The sequence below is a fragment of the Bubalus bubalis genome, chromosome 17 (assembly GCF_019923935.1).
Source record: "Bubalus bubalis isolate 160015118507 breed Murrah chromosome 17, NDDB_SH_1, whole genome shotgun sequence".
NCBI lineage: Eukaryota > Metazoa > Chordata > Mammalia > Artiodactyla > Bovidae > Bubalus > Bubalus bubalis.
In genome coordinates, this window is record NC_059173.1 from 16,879,160 (window position 1) to 16,899,510 (window position 20,351).

The 20,351-nt window shown below is 43.6% G+C and overlaps 1 protein-coding gene across 2 annotated transcripts in view; it reads left to right on the top strand.

Annotated features, from left to right (window-relative positions):
* Positions 1-20,351, top strand: part of TMEM233 (transmembrane protein 233) — a 70,910-nt gene that overhangs the window by 43,448 nt on the left and 7,111 nt on the right. The window contains exon 3 of one of the 2 annotated variants that reach the window (XM_025267621.3): positions 2,440-4,437. The exons of the other annotated variant lie outside the window; for it this stretch is intronic. The gene's annotated coding sequence lies outside the window, so the exon portion shown is untranslated. Of the gene's footprint in view, positions 1-2,439; positions 4,438-20,351 lie in introns of those variants that run through there. 2 annotated transcript variants of the gene reach the window in all.

Below are 20,351 nucleotides of genomic sequence, written 5' to 3' on the forward strand. Positions count from 1 at the left end.
GAAGCACAAGCTGGAATCAAGATTGCCGGGAGAAATATCAATAACCTCAGATATGCAGATGCCACCACCCTTATGGCAGAAAGTGAAGAGGAACTAAAAAGCCTCTTGATGAAAGTGAAAGAGGAGAGTGAAAAAGTTGGCTTAAAGCTCAACATTCAGAAAACGAAGATCATGGCATCCGGTCCCATCACTTCATGGGAAATAGATGGGGAAACAGTGGAAACAGTGTCAGACTTTATTTTGGGGGGCTCCAAAATCACTGCAGATGGTGATTGCAGCCATGAAATTAAAAGACACTTACTCCTTGGAAGGAAAGTTATGACCAACCTAGATAGCATATTGAAAAGCAGAGACATTACTTTGCCAACAAAGGTCCGTCTAGTCAAGGCTATGGTTTTTTCCTGTGGTCATGTATGGATGTGAGAGTTGGACTGTGAAGAAGGCTGAGCGCCGAAGAATTGATGCTTTTGAACTGTGGTGTTGGAGAAGACTCTTGAGAGTCCCTTGGACTGCAAGGAGATCCAACCAGTCCATTCTGAAGGAGATCAGCCCTGAGATTTCTTTGGAAGGAATGATGCTAAAGCTGAAACTCCAGTACTTTGGCCACCTCATGCGAAGAGTTGACTCATTGGAAAGGACTCTGATGCTGAGAGTGGTTGGGCACAGGAGGAGAAAAGGATGACAGAGGATGAGATGGCTGGATGGCATCACTGACTTGATGGACGTGAGTTTGAGTGAACTCTGGGAGTTGGTGATGGACAGGGAGGCCTGGCGTGCTGCAATTCATGGGGTCACAAAGAGTTGTACACGACTGAGCAACTGAACTGAACTGAACTGAAGAATAAATATCATGAGGGGTAGGAAGCAAGAAGCTGCTCTTACAAAAGCATAAGAGCAAATCTCTCTTATTCTTTGTATTATTGGCTGATGTAAGGCTTGCTTCCTGGCAATTGTTCTGCACAGATGTCTTCAGAGAATTTTTGTGATTCCATGATGAAAAATGGGAAACATTACCTGTTTCCAGAAGATCAGAAAGGCCTTTCTTGTTGGTTCAGATAATTTGTGATAAAGATAAGTCAGACCTAAGTCATCAACAATGGAAAGATTTTTGCTTTGAAAAGGATGTAAGATGGTGGGATATTGATGAAGAAGAATATTGATGAAGAATAAACATGAAAAAGATATTCATAAAAAAGAAAGAAAAAATTTAATGGAAGACTGAAGAAGTTTTTTAAAAAGTAAACCAAAAAAGGATGTTCGATCTCTCCAGTAGCCAGATAACTCAAAGTAACAATGAAATACTAGATGTCCATACACACACACACACACACACACATGATAATATCAAGGTTGGTGAGAGTGTGAAGACCGGGATACCACACTGTTGGTGGAACAGTACATTGGCACAGCCTTTCAGAAGGTCATTTTCTAAAATCTCTGTGCCTACTTGCCCAGCAGTCTACTTCTCAGTGTCACAAAAAGGCATGTAAAACACATGAAAATCCCCAGTGCCCAGCGCCCAGCCTGGACCAGCTAAAATAGAATCTCCAGTGATAGGGCAGGGCATCAATAGGTTTAGGGCCCTCCAGATGATTCAAATGTGAAGCCCAGGGATGAGAACCAAGGATATGCAATGATGCTCACGGCAGCTCCACTTGATATAAGGGAAACCTTGAAACAGCCTAAATGTCCAAGAGTGGGAGAACAGTTAAATACACACTGGTTCCTTCATAGGATGGAATATGATACTGCAATTTAAATATGAAAATACCTTGCTTACTATGGCTTTATAAGGCCCCAAAGGATCTGGTTGCTGCTTCTCCATCCACATCTCCCAGCCCTTGCTCCCTCCCTCCTCCGCTTCAACTGCACTGAATTCCTCTTCTTTGAGCAACACAAGCATGCCACGGTGCCTTTGCACTTGCTGTCCCTCTTCCTGGAATTGTATTCCTCCTGATATTTGCATGGCTTGTTCCCATCTCTCCTTGAGATGCTCCTGTCTAACTACAGCTGTGATTTAAATGTAGAGGAAAATGCCTGGAGGGTGCACCCCAAATGTTAACAGTGCTGCTAACCCTTGAGGAGGAGAGTAAGATTCAGAAAGCCTCAGGGCCCATGATTGTGCCTACATCTGTATCATTTGGATTTTTGCATGTGCAACATGTAAAACATATGTTCCCAAGTAAAATATATTTTTCAAAAAGAAGCCAGTGCTTAGACTCAAAAGTGTGCAGAGCTGCTAGTCCATGTCAGCACTGGGTGAATTAGAGTACTAGCCATTGAAGAGGGAAGCCCTTGCTGAAGAGGCTCTACGCTCTCTTCTCTCTCTCTTTCTCTTCTCTTCTTTCTCTCTCCCCCGCCATCCCCCCCCACCCCCCATCCCACCATCTGTTTGTCTGTCTCTCTCACTCTCACTCACTCTGTCTCTTGTACACGCAGAGCCTGAACAGCCAGCAGTCAGCCACGAGCATGGAGGATGGACTTCATCCACACACACCCCAGAGGAGTTTTTGAGGAATGGATCCTTGACTTCAGACTGTGAGATCTTTTCCTCCAGGACTCTCCAGAGGCAGGTCCCTGGCAAATGAACTAAAACCAGAAAGAACAGCAGGCAACAACAACAAAAAAAGTCCAAAATTTAGGAAACCCAGGCAGCAAAGCCAGATCAGCTGAAGCCATTGATTTTTTTTTTCTTCTTAAGAAAATCAAGCCTCACTGTTTCAGTATATCAAAAACCGTTGTGTCCACGTGTGCATTCCTCTTCTCCAGAGATGAGCCTCAGAAAATCTCGTTGCTTTTAATGGGGGCAGAAGTCCAGATCCAGGAGGAGAGGGAAGTTTTGGGAAGAGTAAAGGATGCTGGTTTGCAGCATGGAGCACATTTGCAGCATGTTTAAAGCCATCGAATAGAGCTGAATATGCGCCTTGTCTCCTTTCATTTTTACATGTTGTAGCTTCACTTTGGCCTTTAGCAGCTCCTCCTCCATCTGCTCCATTCCATCATCAAAGATGGGGTTGAAGGAGCTTTCTGGTCTTTCGCCTTAGTCTCGCCTATCTCCCTCCCACCAACCCCTTGCTTGCATCCCCCATAGGTCAACTTGACCACAACCTCATTTGTCACCTCAGACAGACTCAGACTCTGAGAATGTACTTAGTGGTCAGTCATAGGTCCATGGGCATCCTTCCCATCCCAGTTTTGGGAATATACTGCCTGTGTTTAATGAAGTTACTTCAATCTCTCTCTCTCTTTAGCAAGTCTCAGGCAAGATCTTTTATTTTCCTGGATGCCACCTGGAAATGCCACCCAATGTATTTATTTTTCTGTCAAATGTAAACCCTGTAGGTGTGACTACTGGTTTAACAATGCCACCATTTTTCTGCCTGCCGGAACACGCTAGCCCCGTATGCAAGATATGCCGCTGGTGGTACACAAAGATAACTTTTAGGTCATATGCAGCCACAAGATTAAGTGTCACTAAATCACAAAGAACATTTGCATTTTTTCTTTTTCAATCCTGATTACATTTCAGAGAATGTCTCTGTTTAGTGCTCATGGGTCCTCAACACCTTTCTGATTCTTTGGCTTGTTTCCCTTCTTAATAAAGAGCAGACCTCAGGTTCAAAGTCTTCTGTTTAGACAAAATTTAATAACTTAATGGGTTTTATTTTCAGCCTATGTATTTTATTGCTTTACATTTATGAGTCTCCACTTAGGCATATAATTTTCTTGTCAAATACATTTACTTACAAAAAGAAGTAGACTCAAAGAAAATATTAAGTGGTTAATACAAAAGGTGATAAGGGGGTATATGTTAAAAATAACTTCAAAAACTAGTACTAGAAATCATGAAAATAACCTTTCTAAGCAAAAGAAAAGGCAGCTTATTCTAAGTGAAAGAACAAGTGTCTAAATCAAAACACCTGAGTTTCAATACCTTCTTTGCCACTATCTATCTATGCAAGCAGGTTTTAGGCAAGTTTCTTAGCCTTCTGTGCCTCAGATTTCTTCATCTGGAAAATGGAGATAAGAACACCTGCCTACTTATCTTGGAGTGGTCAGTATGATAATTAATTACCATGATAGATACGATTGCCCCAGAGGGAAAATTCTAAGTGTTACACAAATACAAAGCATTGTTCTTAGATTATTGTGGATCCCAGGCATTTGTTAAAAACCCTAGACCCTCACAAAAATAAACACGGGTGGACCACCTGTCATTTCACCCAGACATCTGTCATGAGCCAGCACTTGTCCCAGGAGGACATAAACCAGGAATACCAATTCTCAGCACACAGAGATCCCAGCATCATTCCAGTATATGGATCTTGATTTCTGTTCTACACACCTTGTTTTCTGTTTGTTTGTATTCGAGTTCCTGATCTTTTATCCGAATCAAATGAAGTGTTGCTGAGAGGCAGAATAAAAATGGTTTTAAGAAAGCTGGTTTACCATGGTGCGTACGTTCTGTTTCCTTGGGGTTCCCAAACTTCTTGAGACTCCCATAACCATAATGGGCTCATTCATCCCAGCCTCAGGGAAGACCACAGAGAGGCTGAGGGTTGGGCTAAAGAAAGAAGTGAAAGTGAAGTTGTTCAGTCGTGTCTGACTCTTTGTGACCCCATGGACTGTAGCCTACCAGGTTCCTCTGTCTATGGGATTTTCCAGGCAAGAATACTGGAGTGGGTGGCCATTTCCTTCTCCATATCTTCCCGACCCAGGGATTGAACCCAGGTCTCCTGCATTGTAGACAGACACTTTACTATCTGAGCCACCAGGGAAGTCCGAGGGTTGGGCTAGCAAGGTATCAATTCACATCTAGCTTATGGCATGAAGTGCCCTTCTAGGTGGCACTGAAAGTGTTGGCCCCACTAAAGTCAGAGAGCTCTGGGCTCAAGGTGAGGGTCTGATTTTTTTTTTCCGGGCCCCCAAGTCCTGGCAGAGAGTTTTGATATTGACAGAGTGAGGTGATGGTCTTCTCCTGCAGGACTCAGATCACGCCTTCTTCACTCCAGAAAGCACAGTTAGAAAATGGATTGGCCAAGAGCCAGGGGACTGTTTCAGCAGCCAGTGGACCAAAAAAAAAAAAAAGTCTACAGCAAAGAGTTTACTTGTTCATATAGTTGAAAACGAAAATTCCAGAGATAACTTCAGGTATGACCGGATATTGGTGTTCAGTATTGTTAAGAACATCTCCGTTATCTACTTCTCAACTTCTGAGCACATTTTGGTTTCACAGAGACACAGTGTCTGCCAGCATCTTCAGATTTCTTCCTACCAGCTAAGCAATGTCTATGGAAATAAAGTAACTCTGCCATAATAGCTACAAGGAGAAAAAGTTTCAATTTGAAGTAATGCAGGATTGATTTGGAGCAGGAACCAAACCATTAGAATGGATACTAGCCATTAACACACAGGTGTGGCCACCCTTTCCAACACAGAGTGACGCAGTGTCCAAGGCTGTGGGGCGCCCTCTCTGGCGTGAAATGAGTCAGGATTCAGCAGGCGAAATGGAGGGTGAAGTCAGCTCCACCCAAACTTTAAGGATAGAGAGTGTGGGAAGGGTGGTTTCCCAAAGGAAAACCAAAGTGCTTTTTACCAGAATAAAGGAGAGACAGATGCTGAACGGAAAAAAACCAAAAACAACCACTCTCTGCTTTAAGTAGGCTGCTTCTTACTATGCCTATCACAAGCAGGGTGAAAGTCATCTGCTAGCTTTCTAGACAATTTCCCCATTGTGCTGTCCCTCGCCTCCATTTCCTCATCAGATCTTAAATGACAGAGCACCTGTTCAACCAGAGAAACTGTGCTAGACTTTGGAGATTCCAATAGGATAGAGACCCTTGGGAACAGTTATCAGGCTAGTGGGAACAGGACATAGAGAAACAGAAGGACACGTGAGAGTGCTAAGGCAGAGGCAAGGAACAGTGTCATGCAGTCCCTTTGCAGGAGGGAGCACTGACTGTTTCTGCGGGCAAAGCCTCAGGGAGGGAATGTCCCTGACCCGCTGATCTGTGCTTTGCTAAGGGTGATATGGCTACAGCCTTTGAAGTGGCCCTGTCTTTACCCGCAAGTTACAGGCAGAAGCAGATGCAGACATAAAATCGCTGGCCTCAGCTCCTGGATCAGCAAATTATCTCTGGCCCACACCATGACAGCTGCATTCAGCAAAATAGCGTTGTGCATGTATCTTGATATGTAACCCTAGATCCAGGCTTCTAAATATAAGGGACTGTCTTGGGTTGCTGATTAAAAAAGCATTCTAAGATAGTGTCCACATTCATTGGTTACTACCAATCCTTAAAAAAATTATTCATGGATGTTGAATGTTTGAGCCTGTAGGGTTACCCTATTAAAAATAGGTCCCCGGATCAAGACACTTTGAATTCCAATATGACAAATACAAAGATGCTTGATACCCAGGCATCACCCATCCATCCCTAGAGAAGGCCCACAGAAAGAAGGAATTCCCTTTCCAACAGATTTATTGATTATTTATTCCAACAGAGATTAATTTATTGAAGGTCAGGAGAGGGAAGTGCAGAGTTGACTCGGTGCTTTTGTGTGTGTGTCAGGTAAACCTGCGTTTCATCTTGTGTACCTGTTCTGGACCTCAGATGAGCGGTCAGGTCAGATCTGTGATGGTCCAAAGTGTCATAACCATACGCTGGTTCACCAAGGCGCCCTGCCCTTTGGTTTTCCCAAGCCATCTGCTCCTGTCACCACCACCAAGTGTTGATTCCACTGGGTGACATGGGATCCCATGTATGGGGACTGCTTGTGCTCTGGAGCAAGGATATTGACAGAAACTCGGGAAAGGCCAAGTCCTGCCTCTGTAAAGGTGATAGGTGGCCTGATGGCCAGCGTGAAAGAGGACCTAAGACAGATCCCAGCATTTAGTAGGTAAGGTAAATATTTCTTAAGCCATTACCAAAGCTCGTCTGAATGACGATGGCGGTCTTCTTAGAGATCTTCTTGTGTGTTTATCTCTGATTGATGCTATAAACTTGGTGACCTAAAACAATCCACATTTATTTCTTATTTATTTATTTTTATTTATTTGGCTTCCCTGGTGCCTCAGATGTTAAAGAATCTGCCTGTAATGCAGGAGACCCAGGTTCAATCCCTGGTTTGGGAAGATTCCCTGGAGAAGGGAATGGCAACCTACTCCAGTATGCTTGACTGGAGAATTCCATTGACAGAGGAGCCTGGTGGGCTCCAGTCCATAGGGTTGCAAAGAGTCAGACACGACTGAGCAACTAACCACACACACACATTGATTCACTGGGTCTTAGGAATATGGAATCTTTAGTTGCAGCCCGCAGGCTCTTTTCTTAAGTTAATTAATGCTGGCTCTCTCTGGTTGCCGTGAGCAGGGGCTACTCTGCTGCAGTGCACGGTCTTCTCATTGCAGTGACTTCTCTTGTTGCAGAGCTTGGGCTCTAGGGCACTCGGGCTTCAGTATTTGTGGTGCACCAGCTTAGTTGCCCCTTGGCATGTGGAATCCTCCCAGATTAAGAATTAGACCTTAATCTAATCCTGCATTGGCAGGCAGATCCTTCACCACTGGAGCACCAGGAAGGTCCTAGCATGTGGGCTCTTAGTTGCAGTGTGTCAGAGCTAGTTCCCTGACCAGGGCTGGAACCCAGGCCCCCTGCATTGGGAGCATGGAGTCTTAACAACTGGACCACCAGGGAAGTCCCACAGTCCACATTTATTATCTTACTGTTTTGGAGGTTAAACATCTGCAGCAGATCTCACTGGGCGAAAATGAAGCTGCTGGCAAGCTTGCATTCCTTCCTGCAGGCTCTCAGGGAAAATCCCTTTGCTTGACTTTTCCACCCTCTGGAGGCCACCCTCATTTCTTGCTTCCTGGCCTCCTCCCATCTTCAAAATCAGCAAAGGCCACTAGAATGTTTCTCAAGTCATCTCTCTGGTTCTGACTCCTTTGCCCTCCTCTTCCCCATCTAAGGACCCTTATGATAACATTGGACCCACCCAGATAATCCCGGATAATCTGTGTAATTTAAAGGCAGCTGGTTAGCAACCTTAATTCCATCTGCCACTTAAATTCCTTTGTAGTATTCGGTGAAGAGCCTGCCTGCAATGCTGGAGACCTTGGTTCAATTCCTGGGTTGGGCAGATCCCCTGGAGAAGGAAATGGCAACCCACTCCAGTATTTTTGCTTGGAAAATCCCATGGACAGAGGAGCCTGGCAGGCTCCTAAGTTGGACACAACTTAGCAATCTTTCTTTCTTTTCTGTTGTGTAACCTAACACAGGTTCCGGGGATGTCTTTGGGGTTCTTTATTCTGCCTGCCACGCCCTGCTTTCACATTCATCCTCCTCCAGCATCAGCACCTCACTTCAGATCAGAGTGATCTCAAAACCTAAATGGGACCTCATTCCTCTGCTGAAACCCAACCCATCCACCCAGCGGCCTTCCGTGCAATTAAAACCCAAACTTTTACCAAGGCCTCCAAAATCAGACCTCTGCTACTTCTTAGATGTCATCTCCTTGTTGTTCAGTTGCTCAGTCATGTCCGACTCTTTGCAACCCCACAGACTGCAACACACCAGGTTTCCCTGTCAATACTTTACCATCTCCCGGAGTTTGCTCAAACTCATGTCCATCGAGTGAGTGATGCCATCCAACCATCTCATCCTCTGTCATCCCCCTTCTCCTCCTGCCTTCAGTGAGTCAGCTCTTCGCTTCAGATGGCCAAAGTATTGGAGCTTCAACATCAGTCCTTCCAATGAATATTCAGGGTTGATTTCCTTTAGGATTGACTGATTTGATCTCCTTGCAGTCCAAGGGACTCTCAAGGGTCTTTTCCAATGCCACAGTTCTAAGGGATTCTCAAGGCAAGAATGCTGAAGTGGTTTGCCATTCCCTTCTCCAGTGGACCACATTTTGTCAGAACTCTCAACCATGACCCATCTGTCTTGGGTGGCCCTACACGGCATAGCTCATAGTTTCATTGAGTTAGAACAAGGCTGTGATCCATGTAGATGTCATTGCCTACCACTGCCCTTACCTCCCTCTGCTATAGCCACTCACTGGTCCATTGGCTGTTCCCCAAACATGCCAAGATCGTTCCCGCTACAGGGCCTTTATATGTGCTATTTCCTCTGCCCGTAATACTGTTTCCCAGATTTTCATAAGACTGGCTCGTCCTCTTCCTCCAGGTCTCAGCTTCTCAGAAAGAGATGAGCTAACCCCTGTCAAAGGCAGCCACCTACTTCTAGTCCCTCATTAGCATATCACTCTTTTATTTCCTTCACACCTAGAAAAGGATGAAGCCCACAACAGATAATCTACAAATATTGTTGAATGAGTAAACCATTCTTCTTCCTCTGTCCCTTTCCTCTAGCTAATGTCCATTCCTTTGCCTCAGGGTAGGTTGTTGTATTCAAAGAAGCCTTGCATATGCCAATTTTTCAAGAACATTGGGGTCTCCCTTTGCCTGCTCACGCAGCCTGCAGTTTTACTTTGAGGTCTTATCATGGTGGTAGATACAATAATCAATTGTGTAATGATCTTTTTTTAAAAAAAATTGTCTTTTCCAGCAGACTGTCAGCCCCTAAGAGAACAGGAACCGTGTTAATCTTTTTCACCTCTGCCTTCTTGGTGCCTGGCATTTGGAAGGTTTTTTGTAATTATGTGTTGTCTGTAAGAATGAATAAATAAATAATGAATGAGGGAGAAAGGGGGAAAGAGAAAAGAACCAAAAGTTACTCCATTTTCTTTTACTTTGTTATCGGATTTAAATTTGATTTGGGTCGCGTTTTTTTTTTTATTTTATTTATTTGGCTGTGCTGGGTCTTAGTTGCGGCACACAGCATCTTTAGTTGCAGCATGCGAACTCTTAGTTGTAGCATATGGTCTAGTTCCCTGACCAGGGATCAAACCCAGACCCCCTGCATTGGGACCACGGAGTCTCAGCCACTGGACCAGGAGGGAAGTCCCCTAAACCAGATTTCAGAGGGAAGATGTGATTCACCATGGAATTGGTTCAAAGACCTGTCCTCAAACATTCTCCCTAATTCCTTGATCACTTTTTATGCTGGTTTAGAAAACAGAAGTTATGAAAATCCATGTACACCCAGAAGTTACTTCACTAAGTTGTGGACCCAAATGAAGCCCGACTTGTATGGGCTGCTCGTAAGGCTTCCTTTGAGTCTTGACTGCCCCCTCGTGGAAGCAATGGACAAGGCTGGTTCTATTGTTCACCTTTAATGAGTGGCATGTTTCTACTGCTTTTTATAACCCTATGTGTCTCTGTAATGGGCTCCAGAAATAAGCTGGAGGGAAACTGCACAGCTCCAACAGAAAAGAAGCATCAGGTTCTTGAATAACTGCCTTTCAACCAAACAGAAATGGAGCGAATGCTTTTTAAGGGCTTACATTATGCCAGACACTGTTCTAAGCACTCTGTGCCATATATTCATCACAAGAGCCAACTAAGAGGAAGCCACTATTTATTGTCCGCCAACAAGGAAACTGAGGTGTGGGAAGGTTAAGTAACTTGCCTAAGGACCCATAAGGAGAAAGTGGTAGAGGTAAGATTTGAACTTGCATAGTTGGGGCTTCCCTGGTGCCTCAGGTGGTGAAGAATCTGCCTGCCAATGCAGGAGACACAGGTTTGATCCTTGGGTTGGGAAGATTCCCCTGGAGAAGGGAATGGCAACCCACACTATATTCTTGCCTGAAGAATCCCATGGACAGAGGAGCCTGGTAGACTATAGTCCATAGGGCCACAAAGAGTTGGACACAACTGAGCAACTAACATTTTTCACACTTTTAGTCTGGTTCCAAAGCTCCAGCTCCCAATATGACTACTTGCCACTAGCCACTAGTCCAAAGCACTAACTTACAGTCTGTTTCCTTTAAACAGACTTATTGGCTGATTTCCAGGGTTATTTTCGAGATAACTCACAGCAGGACTCAGTTCTGGCCTCAAAGTTCTCGAAAGCAGTGTAGCATCTCTTTTCTTTGGAAACTGCAAAAGGGGTGTGTGTGTGTGTGTGTCTACACATGCTTAGTCGTGTCCAACTCTTTGCAACCACAGAGAAGTGAAAGCGAAGTTACTCAGTCGTGTCCGACTCTTTGCGACCCATGGACTGTGGCCTACTGTAGCCTACAAGGCTTCTCCATCCATGGGATTTCCCAGGCAAGGGTACTGGAGTGGGTTGCTATTTCCTTCTCCAGGGGATCTTGCCGACCCAGGAATCGAACCCGGGTTTCCTGCATTGCAGGCAGATGCTTTACCCTCTGAGCCACGGGAAGCCCCCAGAGAAGACAATAAAACCTCAGTGACTGTGAAAGACAGCATCTGGCTAAATAGGATTTGTTCTTCAGTCTCTCCATATTCTTCAAAACAGCTCTTTTGCCATCAAAGAAGTTGTTTAACCATTAAAAGAAAAAGTAGAGTAACTATAATAATAATAATTATAGTTATAATTATTATAGTTATAATAATATTAATAGTATTATGGCTCACTATCTGCCAAGTCAGATGGCTAGAGACAGACATCCTGGAGTCCAAAGTCAAGTGGGCCTTAAGAAGCATCACTTTGAATAAACCTAGTGGAGGTGACGGACTTCTAGTTGAACTATTTCAAATCCAAAAATATGATGCTGTTAAAGTGCTGCAGTCAATATGCCAGCAAGTTTGGAAAACTCAGCAGTGGCCATAGGACTAGATAAGGTCAGTTTTCATTCTAATCCCAAAGAAAAGCAATGCCAAAGAATGTTCAAACTACCACACAATTGCACTCATCTCACATGCTAGCAAAGTAATGCCCAAAATTCTCCAAGCGAGGCTTCAACAGTATGTGTACTGAGAGCTTCCAGGTGTTCAAGCTGGATTTAGAAAAGGCAGAGGAACCAGAGATCAAATTGCCAACATCCATTGGATCATAGAAAAAGCAAGAGAGTTCCAGAAAAATATCTACTTCTGCTTTATTGACTACACCAAAGCCTTTGACTGTGTGGATCACAACAAACTGTGGAAAATTCTTCAAGAGATGGGAATGCCAGACCAGCTTCCCTGCCTCTTGAGAAATCTGTATGCAGGTCAAGAAGCAACAGTTAGAACTGAACATGGAACAATGGACTGGTTCCAAATTGGGAAAGGAGTACATCAAGGCTGTATATTGTCACCCTGTTTATTTAACTTATATGCAGAGTACATCATGTAAAATGCTGGGCTGGATGAAGCACAAGCTGGAATCAAGATTGCTAGGAGAAATATCAATAACCTCAGATATGCAGATGACACCACCTTTATGGCACAAAGTGAAGAACTAAAGAGCCTCTTGATGAAAGTGAAAGAGGAAAGTGAAAAAGCTGGCTTAAACCTCAGCATTCAGAAAACTAAGATCATGGCATCTGGTCCCATCACTTCATGGCAAATAGATGGGGAAACAGTGGAAACAGTGACAGACTTTATTTTCTTGGGCTCCACAATCACTGCAGATGGTAACCGCAGCCATGAAGTTAAAAGACGCTTACTTCTTGGAAAAAAAGCTATGACCAACCTGGACAGCGTATTCAAAAGCAGAGACATTACTTTGCCAACAAAGATCTGTCTAGTCAAGTCTGTGGTTTTTCCAGTAGTCGTGTATGGATATGAGAGTTGGACTATAAAGAAAGCTGAGTGCCGAAGAATTGATGTTTTTGAACTGTGGTGTTGGAGAAGGCTCTTGAGAGTCCCTTGGACTGCAAGGAGATCCAACAAGTCCATCCTAAAGGAAATCAACCCTGAATATTCACTGGAAGGACTGATGCTGAAGCTGAAACTATGAACTGACTTATTTGAAAAGACCTTGATTCTGGGAAAGATTGAAGGTGGGAGGAGAAGGGGACAACAGAGGATGAGATGGTTGGATGGCATCACAGACTCAACGGACATGAGTTTGAGCAAGCTCTGGGAGTTGGTGATGGACAGGGAGGCCTGGCGTGCTGCCGTCCATGGGGTTGCAAAGAGTCAGACACGACTGAGTGACTAAACTGAACTGATCTACCAAGTATTGTGCTAAACCCTTAAAATGTACTTTCACTCAGATGCCATTGACAACCCTAAATATAAGTACTATTATTAATTCATCTTTGCCTTTGTGGGAACTGAGGCTCAGAGAAGTTAAGTAACTTGTTCAAGATCACACAACTGCAAAGTGTTAGGATTTGAGCCCAGCCAGTTTGATTCTGATATGCATGTTCTTAATCGCGTCATTAAACTAACTCCCATAAATCATAAATCGACTCTCATCTTTTAGTTCATAACTAAGAAAAAATAACAACGCTACTTATTACACATAACAGAATGAAATGACATAATTACCTCTTTCCCATTTTCTCTAATTAAGTTGCAAGTTTGACATAAATTTGTGTGGGCTGAACTTTTAGAACAGATTGGTGGTAACTACAACACATTTTTTTTCCTCTGGGATCTTATCAGATATTTAAAAAGCTCTGAGGTCTCACTTTTATGTCTAAATTTCTTTTCTATGTTCAATAATTGATATCCTAGAAGAAACATCTACTACATTCCTAATGTTTAAAAATAGGGTCTTCCCTGGTGGTCTAAGACTCCATGCTCCCAATGCAGAGGGCCCAGGTTTGATCCCTAGTCAGGGAATTAAATCCCACATGCCACAACTAAAGATCCTGCCTGCTGAAGTGAAGACTGAAAATCATGTATGCTGCAATTAAGAATACGGACTTCCCTGGTGGCCCAGTGGTTAAGATTCTGCTTTACCACTGCAGGGAGCATGGCTTTGATCCCTAGTTGGGGAACTAAGATCCTGCATGACGTGGCCCAGAAAAAAGAATAGGAGCTAATTTGAGTGTATGTTTTACAATGCTTTTTGGTTGTAAGCAACAGAAAATCCAATTGACTTAAACAGCAAGAGAAGTTAGTGGTTCTCATAATGGAGAATTTCAGACAGAGGACAAACTTCAAGGTTAATTTGATTCAGAATATCAATGAAGTCAGCAGAGTAAGGCTCTGATTCTCTTTGATTCTCTCAGTTCTGTTCTCTTTTGTGTATAATTTATTGTCCTCAAACTTCCGTTATGAGAGGAACATCTCGAACTAAGAAGTTCCTCATCAATGTCCTGAGAGAAGGAAGGCCTCTCTTCCCAAACCAGCAGGCAAATATCCGACTCTTCTTTCTCACGGTAACATGTCATAGGGTCATGTGAGAATCCGGTTAGCATAGGTCTGGCTTACAAGCACATCCCTGAGGTAAATGTTTTAGCAAGAGGGGAGGGATTATCTATAGGACTTGCCTCTGGAGTTGTTCAGTAAACATTCGCTTTTATTAATTTTATTATTTTAATAAATGAGATTTTTTTTAACCTATGTAAAGTATAAGTTGTTGTTGTCACTAAGTCCTGTCCAACCTTTTGCACCCCATGGACTGGAGCCTCCCAGGCTCCTCTGTCCATGGGATTTCCCAGGCAAGAATACTGGAGTGGTTTGCCATTCCCTTCTCCAGGGGATCTTCCCAACCCAGGGATCTAACCCACATCTCCTGCTTTGGCAGATGGATTCTTCACAGCTGAACCATCAGGGAAGCCCCAAAGTATGAGTGACCATTTATGAAAAGTTGGTCTACCTAATTCACAGAACAACAAATATATAGTAAAACAATGAAATACCATTTTTACTGATGAGGCTGTGAAAAAAATTTTAATGTAATAATGTTCAGTTTGGGTTTTTTGTTTGTTTTTTAATTTTTGGCTGTGCTGGGTCTTGGTTGCTGTGCGGGCTTCTCTCTAGTTGTGGAGAGCAGGGACTACTCTCTACTTGTGGTGTGCATGCATCTCATTGTGGTGAAAGTGAAGGTCACTCAGTCAGGTCCGACTCTTTGCAACCCCATGGACTATACAGTCCGTGGACTTCTCCAGGCTAGAATACTGGAGTGAGTAGTCTTTCCCTTCTCCAGGGGATCTTCCCAACTCAGGGATCGAACCCAGGTCTCCCGCATTGCAGCCGGATTCTTTACCAGCTGAGCCACAAGGGAAGCCCTCTCATTGTGGTAGCTTCTCTTGTTGCGGAGCACAGGCTCTAAGACGCGCGGGCTCAGTACTTGCCACTCCCCGGCTCTCGAGTACAGGCTCAGTAGCTATGGTGCACAGGCTTAGTTGTTGCAGCATGTGGGATCTTCCTGGCCCAGAAATCGAACTCATGTCTCCTACATTTGCAGGTGGATTCTTTGCCACTGAGCCACCAGGGAGGCCTTGATAATATTCAGTTTTGAAGAGGTTGTGATAAAGTAATCCCAAACATAATCGCTTCAGTCGTGTCCAACTCTTTGCGACTCCATGGACTGTAGCCCACCAGGCTCCTCTGTCCATGCGATTCTCCAGGCAAGAATAATACTGGAGTGGGTTGCCATGCCCTCCTCCAGGGGATCTTCCTGACTCAGGGATCGAACCTGAATCTCCTGAATTGCAGGTGGATTCCTTACCGATGAGCCACTGGGAAAGCCCAAGTTTTATGGATATACGATAGCAATTTTATTTGTGAAAGCCCAAGATGAAAAACAAAAATGTTAAAACAATTAGATACCCTTGTGCCAAAGAATGAACCTCAACCCATGCCTCATACCATACATATAAGTTTACTAAAAATGGATTAAATCTAGATGTAAAACCTAAAACAGTAAAACTTTTGAAGAAAATGTAGGAGAATGTGGAGAAATTAGAACTATAGTGCACTGTGATAGCAATAGAAACTGGTGCAGCCCTTATGAAAGCAGCATGGCAGTTGCTCCGAAAGAAAGAAAAATGGAATTACCATATGATCCAACAATCCCACTTCTAGGTATATGCCAAAAAGAATTGAAATCAGGGTCCTAAAAAGGTATTTGTAAACCAGTGTTCATTGTAGCATTATTTATAATAGCTGAAAGATAGAAATAACCCAAGTATCCATCAATGGATGAATAGATAATCAAAATGTAGTATACACCTAATGGAATATTATTCAGCCTCAAAAAGAAAGGAAATTCTGGCACATGCTACAACATGGATGAACCTTGACGACATTATGTTTAAGTGAAATAAGCCAGTCACAAAGGATAACTAGTGTGATTCCACTCATATGGAGGTACTTAAGTAGTCAAATTCATACAGACAGAAAGTAGAACAGTAGTTGCCAGGGGCTTCAAGAAAGAGGGAACAGGGAGTTTACAGGTACAGAGTTTGTTTTGCAAGATGAAAAGAGTTCTGGAGATGGATGGTTGTGATGATTGCACAACAATGTGAATGTATTTAATATCACTTAGATGGTGAAAGGTTGTTGTTGAATCACGCGAATACACCGGGATTCTTGGCTCCCGGAGGAGAAGAATTCAATCCGGGGCCAGAGACGAGGCTTGATCGCTCAGAGCTTTTGTGTAATAAAGTTTTATTAAAGTATAAAGGAGATAGAGAAAGCTTCTGACATAGGCATCAGAAGGGGGCAGAAAGAGTACCCCCTGCTAGTCTTCAGCTGGATGTTATATAGTCACTAGCAGTCTGTTAATGAAAGAAAGGAATGTCTTATAATTCAGAATAGCACCAGGCCCCTCGCCCATAAGATGCATTTTGGGATAATCTTGGGCCATAAAATAATTAACTTGAATCTTAAAGAAGGGCAGACCACCATACAAATAGTTTCATTTACATAGATTAGGGGAACAATATCTGAGTATAACATACTGGTTTGTCAAGTAGGTTTTGGGCCAAGAGGCGGAACCGACTTGGAGACCGAGTTTGGGGTAAAGGCGTAGTACATTAGCATAGCTTAAGACAAACATTTCCATAAGAAAAAGGCATTGGTTATCTCTAGGCTCAAGAATAGCTAACTTCAGGTGAAACCAGGTGTCATTATGGCAACACAGTATTTTAAGAGAAACCTCTCTTTAAATTTGTATAGAGAAGGAAAAAAATATTGCTAGTTTGTTTCCTCCTGCCGCTTAAGAGAGATAAAAATGTCTGACACTTGCAGGCTATTTCCTCCATTTGGAGACCCCTGGCCTTCCTGCCTGTTACCCTCTCAATGGTTTAATGGAGAAGCAAATGGCACCCCACTCCAGTACTCTTGCCTGGAGAATCCCATGGACGGAGGAGCCTGGTGGGCTGCAGTCCATGGGGTCGCTAAGAGTCAGGCACGACTGAGCGACTTCCCTTTCACTTTTCACTTTAGTGCATTGGAGAAGGAAATGGCACCCCACTCCAGTGTTCTTGCCTGGAGAATCCCAGGGACGGGGGAGCCTGGTGGGGTGCCGTCTATGGGGTCGCACAGAGTCAGACACGACTGAAGCGACTTAGCAGCAGCAGCAGCAGCACATGGTTTAATGGAGAAGGGAATGGCAATCCACCCCAGTATTCTTGCCTGGAGAATCACATGGACAGAGAAGCCTGACAGGCTATACAGTCCTTGGGGTCACAAGAGTTGGATATGACTTAGCAACTAGATCACCATCGTCAAAATGGTTTAAATGGTAGGTTTTATTTCTGTATATCACTACAGATGGTGACTGCAGCCATGAAATTAAAAGACGCTTACTCCTTGGAAGGAAAGTTATGACCAACCTAGATAGCATATTCAAAAGCAGAGACATTACTTTGCCAACAAAGGTCCATCTAGTCAAGGCTATGGTTTTTCCTGTGGTCATGTATGGATGTGAGAGTTGGACTGTGAAGAAGGCTGAGCGCCGAAGAATTGATGCTTTTGAACTGTGGTGTTGGAGAAGACTCTTGAGAGTCCCTTGGACTGCAAGGAGATCCAACCAGTCCATTCTGAAGGAGATCAGCCCTGGGATTTCTTTGGAAGGACTGATGCTGAAGCTGAAACTCCAGTACTTTGGCCACCTCATGCAAAGAGTTGACTCATTGGAAAAGACTCTGATGCTGGGAGGGATTGGGGGCAGGAGGAGAAGGGGACGACAGAGGATGAGATGGCTGGATGGCATCACTGACTCGATGGACGTGAGTCTGAGTGAACTCCGGGAGTTGGTGATGGACACGGAGGCCTGGTGTGCTGTGATTCATGGGGTCGCAAAGAGTCGGACACGAATGAGCAACTGATCTGATCTGATCTGATTTCTGTATATGTATTAATCATTTTTAATTGTGTACATTTTATGACATCTTGGGGCCAGAGACCAGGGAGAGACTTCCCCTCTCAACTAATTGCTAGTGATGGTAAATGACTTGCCTGGAATATACAAGTCATTTAGGCAAGTGACTAAATGCCTAAATGACTTGCATATTAAACCAGCAGCTCCAAAGCCCATATTCTGAACTACTTCTTTTCTCTGGCTTTTACATGCCAGGAGGCAAAATTCCTTTGCCCTGACCATCACAGGGCCAAGTACAACTAGGGACCAGCCCTATAGCTCAGAGCCCACCAGAGTTATTCCAACTGTCCAATCCTAGACCTGCTCAGCAGCTTACCTTACCTCACCCATTCCTTCTCTGAGAAATCTCAATAAGGACTTTCTGCACATGCTTTCTGCACTCACTCTCTGCCTGTGGCCACCCTCAGGGTTCCCTTTCTTGGCTGTGTGTGGCATGGCACACCTCCCATCCCCTCCTCTTGGGAACTGAGAGTAACAAGCTATCTTTTCCATGGCATTCCTCTCCCGATCTGTTGGCCTCATCAAACATGAATAAAGCCAAGATCCCAGGTACATTTTACAACATATTTTAGCACAATTTTGAAAAAATTATAATTTTTTACAGAGCCTTCAGAAAATAAAGATAAAACCAATTATGTATTTATGCTATAGTATTTTAGCGTGGTCGTTAAGAGTGTAGACTTGGGAGTCAAGTTTCCTGCATCTAAATTCTGGCGCACTGGCTTTGTGATGTTGGGCAGGTTACTTATCCACTTGCGTCTTAGTTTTCTCATATGTAAAGTGGGGATGATAGTAATAGAATGTATCTCTTAGGATTTTGTGAGGATTAAATGGGTTAAAACAAGGACAGAGCTTAGGACAGTGCCAGGTATACAGTAAGCACTCTGCAAATGTTAACTATTACTGTGACGGATTCTGCAGCCAAAAGTGAGGGAGCTCAGTATGTGCTGACATGGAAAGATACACTAAGGGGAGAAAGTTCCAAGTGTGTCATTTGTTTTAATGGAGAGTGATATAAGCAAATACCTTTTCTGGAAAAAAAATTGCAGTTAAAACAAGCCTCCTAAAAGTAGATTAAAAAACCTTCAACTGGTTAATTTTGAGAAGAAAAAAGGAGGGATTTAAGGGAAAGTGTGAGGGGGACTTTGGTTTTTTTTTTATTCAACACCTCCTGTACTAGAAATTTTTATTCATACTTAAAAATACAGACATGTAATTTTTTTGGAAGACTGGTAACATTTCTCATTCCTCCTTATTGCCACCTAGGAGTTGCTGGAGGTATTGCGTTCATGATTACTGTCATTGGTGTTCTCCTTACTAATAAGTGATTCACCTTCTTGATTTAGTATGTTATATCAAGCATTTCATAGCCTCCAACTTTCACATGTTAATGAGTTTGGTAAGAAACAATAAGAAATATGGGCCCAGAGTTATCAGAAGTCAAAGAATAAAACAGAAACAGAAAAGCATCTAGTTTGATCTCCTTCACCGAATGACCATTTCAGCTTTTTATTTAAAATTTTGAGAATCCTGACCCATTGGTCCACCTAAGGTGATCTGTTACCCACTGGCCTATCCATGAGGCCTAAATTTTTATATTGGCCTGGTTGCCCATGTCTGATTAAACCACTGGTTCCATGGTTTCCTTGCTGTGTGACCTTAAGCAAGCCACTTGACCTCTCTAAGCTTCAGTTTCTTTATAAAATACAAGTGATAACAGTAGTAAATCCTTCAAAGGACTTTTGGGAGTTATGAGTTGATATAGCAAGCACAATGACAGGCACATAATAGGGTTTGATAGGCAATTTTCACTACTAACACCTACAGTGTTCAAATCATGACCTAATTGTCACTTCCTCCAGGAAGCCTTCCTTGACCTCCTGGCTCGGTCACATCCCTCTCACTAGATCACAGTTGTCCTTCCTAGCATTTGTCACAGACAGTGACTGGATGATTATTTGATTAATGTTTCTCTTCCCTACTGGATCGTAAGCTCTGTGAGCATGGAGCCTGGGTCTGGTTTGGTCAATCACTTTATCACCAGCATCTACCCCAGTGACTGGCAGATAGTAGTTGTGCCATGCTGCTGTTGCTAAGTCGCTTCAGTCGTGTCTGACTCTGTGCGACCCCATGGACGGCAGCCCACCAGGCTCCCCCGTCCCTGGGATTCTCCAGGCAAGAACACTGGAGTGGGGTGCCATTTCCTTCTCCAATGCA